Source organism: Chionomys nivalis, chromosome 13 (genome assembly GCF_950005125.1).
Source record: "Chionomys nivalis chromosome 13, mChiNiv1.1, whole genome shotgun sequence".
NCBI classification, from domain to species: Eukaryota; Metazoa; Chordata; class Mammalia; order Rodentia; family Cricetidae; genus Chionomys; species Chionomys nivalis.
In genome coordinates, this window is record NC_080098.1 from 10574119 (window position 1) to 10583905 (window position 9787).

A 9787-nucleotide genomic window follows, 5' to 3' on the forward strand; every position below is an offset into this window, starting at 1 on the left:
CTAGACCTGATTCCAGAGTCCTCTGATGGAAACAAGTCAATAGGAACCCTTTGCACACATTCAGAAACTCAGTCTTATGGAGAGGGCAGGCTCTGTCTTGTCCAGAGACCAAAGGACCATGAACCAGCCAGCCTATAAAAGCCAAGTACTGTTTCAACCTACACTACGTCACCAATGAAAAATTGCTGTAACAAGCCAACCCTAATCAAACAAAAATAAGCTTCTCATTTACATCACTACTCGTGTGAATGGAGAGGAAGTACTTAGTTTTTGTCCAATGGCTTCCTGTGACCACGGTCACACACGATCTTTTTGCAGAAGTCTCTTTCACCGTCAAAGTCCTCCCTGCCATGACTCTCAACCTTAGGTGGCCCCAGTGCAATTGCTCCCCGTTCACACGCAGTCCTGGTCACCCTAACAGCCAGAGGAGGACGGACACCTGCTTCAGGCAGTTGGCCATGAGTAGTCAGATTCCCACCTTTAACTGTGAGTGGAGAGACTCAGAGACTATGACCACCGAGGAGCAGACACCCGTTTAAATGTTCACAGCATTATCTCAGCGGATGTGACTTACCTGTGTTTCTGGTCTAAGACGATGGAGAAGAACCAAGATTTGATGCAGTCAGACCCTCAACTTGAGCGCCTGAAATACCACCAGTTTCATTCCACTGTAATGGACAGTCCTTGTGGCTTGAATAAGAATGGCCCCATAGGCGCACATATTTGAATGCTTTGTCATCAGAGAGTGGTACTACTTGACAGGGATTAGGAGGTGTAGCCTTGTTGGAGGAAATGTATCACTGGGGATGGGCTTTGGGGTTTCAAAAGCTCAAGCCAGGCCCAGTGTGTCTCTCTCTCTTCCTGTTGCTTGTGGATCCAAACCTAAATGTAAAATTCTCTGCTATTCTCTTGCACCATGTCTGCTTGTCTTATTAGGTACTGCGTACTTCTGTCTTATTAGGGTTTTTATTGCTACAAAGAGACACCATTGCCACAGAAACTCTTATAAAGGAAAGCATTTAATTGCAGAGCAGTTAAAGGTCTTGTCGCACAGTTAAGAGATTTAGCCCATTCTTGTCATGGCGGGAAGCATGATAGCAGGCAGGTGGACATGGTGTTGGAGAGGTAACTGAGAAAGCTACATCTGGATCCACAGGCAGCAGGAAGAGACGGTGAGCCACGAGGCCTGGCTTGAACTTCTGAAACCTCAAAGTTCACCGCGCAGGGACACACTTTCTCTGACTAAGTCACACTTCCAATAATGCTACTCACTATGAGTCTACGGGCGCCATTTTCATTCAGACTACCGCAGCTGCCGAGCTTCCCATCATGATAACAATGAATCAAACCTCTGAGACTCTCAGCAAACCCCAGTTAAATGCTTTCTTTTATACAAATTGCAATGCTCATGGTTGTCTCTTCACAGCAATAGAACAGTAACCACGTTCTCTCAAATCTGCAGGTGTGGTCCCCTCTGCAAAAAATGACACTTTCCCTTCTCACTGCCTCTAAGTCTGGCAGATTCTTATAGTATGTTAAGGTATTGATCCTCCTGCATTCTAAGTATTGGATATTTGCCCATTTCTTATGGAACTGGAATCATCTGCAGGGGAAGAGGCTGTGTCTTTTCACCAGCATTGTTTTAGAATCTGAAGATAGTTACAAACAGAAGGCTCTCAGAATTCCTTATTGAAGGGCAGAGATGGCTCAATCTAAAGGTGCACGCAGCCAAGTGTGATGATTTGAGCAATCCCCAGGACCCACAGGATAGAAAGGAAGAACTAACTCCTTTGGTTGTCCTCTGATCTCCACATACACATCGTGGCACATACATGTGTGGGTGTACAAGCACACACGCTAAATAAATGTAATAAATTCTTTACTGATTAAATTCATGAGTAATATCACAACACGCATTTTAGTGACCAATTGGTTTTATTCCTATGGCCTGAAACAGATTTTGAGACTAAAGCTTGGGCTTTTGTTTGTTTGTTAAGCTGGCTGGTTGATTTTTGTTTGTTTGATACTAAGTAAACTAGTTGATACCCAAGAGTCCAGGCCCTGGACCCAAGCAGACTCCAGTCTGCAACTAAGTTCACCCCCTCCCCTGACTGTGCTCTGAAACCCTTCAAAGTCACAATTCCCTTCTCTGTCAAATGGAACCAATAACACAGAACTCTGTTCTACAGAGCAATGGGTAGCAGGAGGAAATAAAACGTGGTAGCACGACTCCTGTTCTGTGGGAAGACAGGGACTGGCCACTGTGATTTCTTAGAACCATTTGTCGATTCTGTGTTACTTCTGTCCAGTTGGTGCTGAGGCCATTCACATGATGTCAGCAGAACTTTCCAGGACAGGAAGAAGTGGTTGCAGTAAGAGACCCGCTTGAGAGTTAGAAGTGCTAAGATTACACAAGGGGCACAAGTAGACAACAATGACTCTTTAATAGCTGACTGATATTTGGCAAAACTTTCTAAGTTACTCAGTGTAGACATTCCAAAATGAAATATAAGCTCAAGTCAGTAATGGTACCAAAGAGATACCAGGTTGGAAAGTCTTCAGGGATGTCTACAGTAAAGCCCATCCCACAGGCAGACAGGATGACTCAGTGGGCAAAGTCACATGCTAGAAGGCAAATGACCTGAGATCAGTTCCTGGGACCCACATGGTAGAGGGGGAGAACTAGCTGCAGGAAGTTATCCTCTGTCTTCTACATGTGTGTCCTGGCATATGTGCTTGCATGCACACATGCACACACACACACACACAAAATGTAACTGTCTACAAAGCACCTTCTTGACTGATGTTAGTGAATTAAAGCAATTCCAGGCTTGATCTCAAGCTAGAGATACCATGAATACTCTCAGGACTCCATTTTGCACATGAACTGAAATCCATTTAAACAGAATTGTTGCCCGAACATTAATCTTTAATAAATAGCTCACTAGGTGGTGGAGGTGCAGGCCTTTAATCCCAGCACTCAGAAGGCAGAAGCAGGCAGATTTCTGTGAGTTCAAGGCCAGCTTGGTATACAGAGTGAGTTCAAAGACAGCCAGGATATATAGAGAAACCTTGTCTCAAAAAAAAAAAAAAAAAAAAAACCAAAAAAACCAACAACAACAAAAAAAAACAAGCAAATAAATAAATAAAAATTTCCCATATCTCCCATCTAAACAAGTTCAGCTGGTACATGAAAAAGTCATAACCCAAAGGTTATTTGTGACAGGATAAAAAAAATTTCAGTTACATACCAAGAACCATCCTATTTATTGAGCTTATACAGATTTTTTTTTAAAAAAAAAGCAGTGTTCAAAGGATATAAATAATCAGTAACCACACAGCCATTTATACTTAGAAACTTGGTGTTTTGAAAAAGAAAAAAATAGGATGTTATGCAAGAGAACATTAAGGAGGTGTTAGTTTAAATTTCGTAGTAACCATCATTTTCAGTTAGCTTACAGAATTAGCAGAAGTTGGGAAATGACAAGGAAGCAAAGGTTGCAAGAAGAAAGAATTCTGAACAGAGAAGATAAGACGCATGACAGAAGCAGGACGCCCCTGCAGCCAGGTGGGGCTTAGGGTGGAACATGCCACCTGAAGAGGAAACAGGACCACAGAGTTCTGTAGGCATGATGCAATCTTTCAGTCACTTGCTATGTTGGCAGACTGTGGAAGATTAGGTGAGGTGGGCTGACCTCCAGATGGAGATGACAATGACATAGGTCTCAATAACAAAGACACAGAGTAGCTGACAGTCTCCAGATACATTTATGAGCTAAAAATATAACTTGGTGATGACTTGAAAGGAAAGAAAGAGCAAGGTCTCAAGAGTAACAAATTCTGCTCTGAGAAAGAAGTGACTGACCGGGATAACATCTGCTGATTGAGAAAAGCTAGAAGTAGAGCTTGGAGAAAGACGTGGAGGAGAGACAGAGGATGCTATGTTAGACATCTGGAAAATTTCGTGACATCTACTTGAAGATTTAGACTGGCGGACTGAGGGGCAGACTCACATCCACACAGGGAAGAACATGAGTGGGGAAAGAGATCTGGGTGGAGCTGTAAGTCCAGCGATACATCAGCAGGCAAGAGACAGGGACAATACTGATGACAGACCACTGATGAACCCCCAGCAGCTCTCCATGAAGTCAGACGGGCACACAAGAAGATGTTAGAAAACAAGTGAAGGGCTAGGGATAAGGCTCAGCAGTTAAGAGCACTGACTACTCTTCCAGAGGATCCAGGTTCAATTCCCAACATCCACATGGTGGCTCACAACCATCTGTAACTCCAGTGCAGGGAATCGGATGCCCTCTGCTGGCCTCTTTGGTCATGAGGCACATGCGTGGTACTCAGCAGACTTGCAGGAAAAACCCATACACATAAAATAATAACTAAATAATATTTTTAATTAAAAAAGTGTTGATGGGGACAGCAAGAATGGTTCAGTGGGTAAAATACTTGCCATGAAAGCCAGACAACCTGAGTTCATCACTGGGACCCACATAACAAATGGAGAAAACTAATTCCTTAAAGGTGTCTTCTGATCTGTGTAAGAACGTGTGCGTGCACACACACACACACACACACAACAATTTAAAACTTAGTCACTGAATGACAGCAAAGGTGGTAGTTTTTAAAATTTTTCTTCCACACACTAACACCTGATGAACAGGAAGTTAACAACATGTTTATGTTTATGCAACTAAAGCATGTTATTTTACTGTTAGTATAGTATAGTATAGTACTTTTGATATGCAAATACTGCCTATTATTTTTTAGAATAAAAATACATATTTTTTTTTATTCTGAAGTAGTCATCCTGCACAAGAAATGAAATTGTGCCAGGGAGTGGTGGCACACACTTTTAACCCCAGCCCTTGGGAGGCAGAGGCAAACAGATCTCTGAGTTTGGGGCCAGCCTGGTCTACAGAGTGAGTTCCAGGACAGCCATGGCTACACAAGAAACACAATCTTGAAAAAAAAGAAAAAGAGAAAGAAAGAAAGAAAGAAAGAAAGAAAGAAAGAAAGAAAGAAAGGAACAATGAAGGGAGGGAAAGGAGGGAGGGAAGGAGGGAGGGAGAGCAGGAAAGAAAGAGAGAGAGAGAGAGAGACTGTTCAGGTATAGGTGCGGTAATGAATGAAAATAGTCTCCACAGGTTTATATGTTTGAATCCCCAGTTGGTGGAACTGTTTGGGAAGGGTTAGAAGGTGTGGCTTTGTTGAAGGAGGTGTAACTCTTGGGGTGGGCTTTGAGGTTTCAATAGAGTTGCAGTATTCCCAAGTGCGATGTTTTCTGATCTTGACTGCATATGAAGATGTGAGCTCTCAGCTGTTCCTTCTGCCATGCCTTTGCTCCATGATCATGGACTCTAACCCTCTGAAACTGTAAGCCCAATTAAAAGCTTTCTTTTGTAAGTTGCTTTGGTTACGGTGCGTTGTCACAGCATTAGGAATGCTATGACTATAGTAGACAATGTATAGTATACATACTATATACACATATATAGTATGTGTATGTTTTTAAAAGTGCTTGGGTGGGTGAGATGGAAGGAGAGCATCAGCTCCTGCAAGTTGTCCTTGACTTCCACATTCTCTCTCTCCTTTTCTCTCTCCCAATCTCTCTCCCTCTCTCTCTCCCTTTCTCTCTTTCCCCCTCCCTCCCCCTCTCTCTCCTTCCCCCCCTTTCTCTCTCACACACACATACTCACACATACAAAAAATACATGTATAAATAAAGCTGTTAGGTGATGTGACATTATTACTCGAGTGAGTGTGGTCTATGATGGAAGAACATTAAACTCACCTAAATGACACTGCCGACATAGTAATCATCAGGACAGCTCTTACAATAAAAGGTCTCCACCCCTAAAACTCTGCTCTCAAGTCCGCCTTTCCTGAGACATCCAGAGTTCTCATCTTGCAACAGCAAACACATATGTATGCACACATGGACACATAATTACAGCACACCACCTACATCCCTCTAATTTTGTTTGAATTCTCCCATCCGAGCACCACCCAGGCCTGATCCTGCATAGCTTCTGAGTCAGGCATGTGCAGGATGGTATGACCATAGAGTCTATGAACTCTATTGATGGTGTGGCATTTGCCTTTGTTGTTGTTGTTGTTGTTAGTAATATTGTGGAGCTCATGTCCTGTCAAGACACGCTGTCCTCATTCCTTTTGTGGATGCACGCTATTGAGTATGATATACTTAATCAATGTCTTTGTGGCAGCTGCTTTTATTCTGTCAGTCTTTGCTATTAAAATCAGTGCTACTGGGAGTTAACGTGCAAGGATATCATTTTATACATGTGGCTGTATTTGTAGCCTATTTTTCCTGGGAGAGAGAAAACTGAACCAAAAAGCATGCCCTTATAATTTTATTAGGTGGTATAGTTTTTCTACGTATATTTCATTAGGTGGTATAAATACAAATGATCTAAAATTTACAACCTATCTAATAATGAACAGGGAGTGTCTGCCTTCCTCAGGCTCCTACAGCAATGAAATCCCCCTTCCCAGAAGCAGCCACTGTAACCAACTTCTGATATATGTTTCCAAATAATATATGTATGTGGATATTTAAATACAAATATATATGTGTGTATTTCTATAGGAGAAGTATTCTTATGCTAAAGGTATTGTAAGCTCAATAATTGATTCATATATCAGCTATCCTGAGTATTAAACATTTACTTTATGAATCAACCTTTATGAATATATAAATATACATATATATACATATATATATATGGAGAGAGAGAGGTGAAGTCTCTCATTATGAAAGAATGGTTTCATTAGATTTCACTGTATTACTGTGTTGATGGCTTCACTCTGCACAGAAGAGAAGCTATGAACCTGGAAACCTTCACTGTACTGGTCATACTGTGTTGAATGCTGCTGTTTATATCTGAGACCTTTCTGCATCCTGTTGAGGGCATCAACACGCCAACTGCTTTCTATGTATTTCTCTTTCACAATTGTTTTTCCCAGGATTAGGAAGCAACTCATTCTTTTTTTTAATTTCAGCCCATCTGCAGAGAAAACACAACACAATCTCTTCAGTTCATTTTTGCCCTTCCAGGCAAACAGTGCACTCCTTGTTTGAGTCCTCCTCTTTCACATTATTCTGCTAAAAATAACAAGGAGCATCTGACCTGCTACAAAGTTCTGAGTATTTACAACCATTTCCCTTGGAAGAGTAGATGGCACTTGGGTGCTGTTCTGTGGCAGTTTTGCCAAGGAATAACAACGGTCAACGGCTTTCCTGTCTGCCCTCAGGTCTTTCCTGTGGACCACTAGACCCAATGCCTATTGAGAAATGCACTCTGCTAAGATACAGCAATCCCACCAGCTGTTGATTTCAGTAGGCTTCTCTTCCAAGGACATGATGTGTCATGTGACCTGAAGTGCCCAGATAATAGAAGTGCTCAAGGCCTCCTACCAACACTAAGCTGATGATCTCATTCAAAGTTCCTTCTAAGCAAGTCAAGCAAACAAACAATGAGGAACAGAGGCCCCCACAGCGTTTCTCCCCATTTCCTCGATTTTCTGAGGCCAACAAAGAGGACAAATCTCATCTTGTGCAGTTCCCACCCATGAGTTGTGCTGGTTTGGACTATGGAAGGTTTCTTTTATCTTATTGGCTTTGAGAAGATAGTCCTTTTTTTTTTTTTTTTTTTTTTTTTTCCTGGATAAGCCGGATGGCTCCACAGAGCCAGCAGGCTTGAGGCCCAGAACTCCCTGGAGGCCAGATGTGGTTTAATCTGGACAAATGCTTTGAAACAAATTCCTGGCTTTCCTTCAGGATTACTGAGCTGACAGGCAGCTGCCACCCACATAGAAGGATGATGTCCGGTGCTGGCTAACATGGGAGCCCTGAGGGTAGAGATGGTATAAACCATGACCCTGGGGAGCTGGCCCTCACCTTACAACAGCCTCAGAATTTGGATGCCCACTTCACTGGACCATTGCACTTCGTTTGTTCTTCTGTAGTTCACTGACAGATTTTTAAAGATTCCTTTAGAGCATTAAAATACAGTATAAGTCCTAAAAGAGTCTGCTTCCTTATAGGCAGATTTTATGACTTAAGAACTGCAGAAGAAGATGTGCCAAGATTCTTAGTCCTCAAATTTTCTACTTATTTCAGCGTAAGCCAAATAAGCTAGTAGTGATTGGCTATTATACTTTTTTAAAATTTAAAAACTTTTTTTTTAAAGTTCTGAAAAAATTAAAAATGTGACTCAAGGTTTTTGTTTATTTGTTTGAACTTAATCTAAATTGTAGAAGATGCTTTGTGTAGGCCTATCATGGTCCCACCATCATGGCAGGGGTTTGAGCTGTACCCGCTACTGAGTCTTCATATGGCCTCTTCCTTCTTCTTTCTGTTCTGCCTTTTGTTCTCTTCCTTTTTCTGCTTCTCACCTAAGTGTCTTCATGGCTTAACATGAAAGCATTTTTATGTAAGGAGATTGCTCTGTAATGAGTCAGACAACCCCCCATAACACACACATCAAGGCTAACTTCCCTAAAAACAAATTTGAACTATTGTTAATGTGCTACAAGTTTTTTTCTAAAGCTCACACCATAATTCAAGCATTCTGGTTCTTTCATCCCTTTCCTAGAAAATGAGTTTTAAAGGTAGTGTATTTACTAATATGTGGAGGGGGTCTTAGAGAGTTTGGTTTCCACCAGGCCCCTGTTTTCAGCTTGTTTTCCTACCATGGACCCTAAATGCTCCTCTTTTGTCTGTTAGTCTTCTTTGTATGTCTGTACACCATTAAGTCTGAGGTGTTATTGTAGTAAGAAGCACAGTTATTTCACATACCACAAAGGAAGAATGACCAAGTTCACGCATGTGCAGCTAACGCCACATACATCATAGCTGCCATCTTTCTGGGGCTATGAGACATGATCTGATCTAAACTGGCCTTACTTCATGCACACTCAAGCAAGAGATATGTGAAGTTTACTATTTATTTACTTACACACTTCTTTGCTTATTGATTTATTTATTTAGAAAGTAACAAAGATTGAGTCCAAGACATTGGACATTCTATCATTAAGATACAAGCCCAGGGTCCACCCCTCGCATGTTTGATATGTTTCATTTTGAGAACTTACTAGGTTTTCCCAGGGTTTTTCTTTTTGTTGTTGTTGTTTGTTTATTTGTTTTAACTTGTGGCCTTCTCGTATAACCCTCCCAGTAGCTAGGATTCTAGGCCTGTGCCACTAGACTCAGCTGAGACTGTACATCTTAAGAGAAATGGAAACTTGGCTCAAAGCTGGGCATGGTGGGGCACGTCTATAATCCCAGCATTCAAGAGGCTGATGCAGGAGGATCACTACAAATTTCAGGCCAGGGTGCATCATGAGACCCTGTCTCAAAAACACAAAAGCACCTTGCTCACAGCCAGCTCCCCAAAGCCTTCCAAAGTGAAAGTCCTTTTGATGTGTGCCTTGTTCGCAGACCTGCCCACCCGACCAGCCATGCGATACCCGCGCTCTCACTCCAAGAGCAAAGCCTATGAGCCGAGTAGAGGAGTCCTCGGAGCAGAGGGCTGAGAACGGATGAAAGGCTCTGCAGATGTCCTGAGGTGTCTTCAGTGCTGGCTTAGAGAAGCTCTAGTTTGAACTTCGCCTGTGCAAACTTAGTGAAGGGAAGCCCCTCCCCTTCTCTCCACAGATAGCGCCTGCTTATTTGAGAAAGTGTTCAAATACACAACCAGATGGATTTGACTCCCAAGCAGTGTGTGATTTGTATAGCTTGGATATGTGTATG